Consider the following 275-nt stretch of genomic DNA (forward strand, 5'->3'; position numbering starts at 1 on the left):
TTAATAAAATAATTTCTAGAATAGGAAACTCATTCAAAAATTCGGAGAGTAATCATCATTTAGTAATAAGTGGTTTTTAATATTGACGAGATTATAATTATTATATCAGAAATAATTTTAGGAGAAAGCGGTGAAGTGTCAAAATAGTGTATCGCATATTATTTGTGAGGATTAAATTTACATCATAATATTATTAACATCAACAAAAATCAATAATATCATTCCATTCACCTGTTCCGGGGGCTTTATCTATCAACTAATTTTTTTCTCACATT

The sequence above is a fragment of the Diabrotica undecimpunctata genome, chromosome 7, assembly GCF_040954645.1.
Source record: "Diabrotica undecimpunctata isolate CICGRU chromosome 7, icDiaUnde3, whole genome shotgun sequence".
Taxonomy (NCBI): domain Eukaryota; kingdom Metazoa; phylum Arthropoda; class Insecta; order Coleoptera; family Chrysomelidae; genus Diabrotica; species Diabrotica undecimpunctata.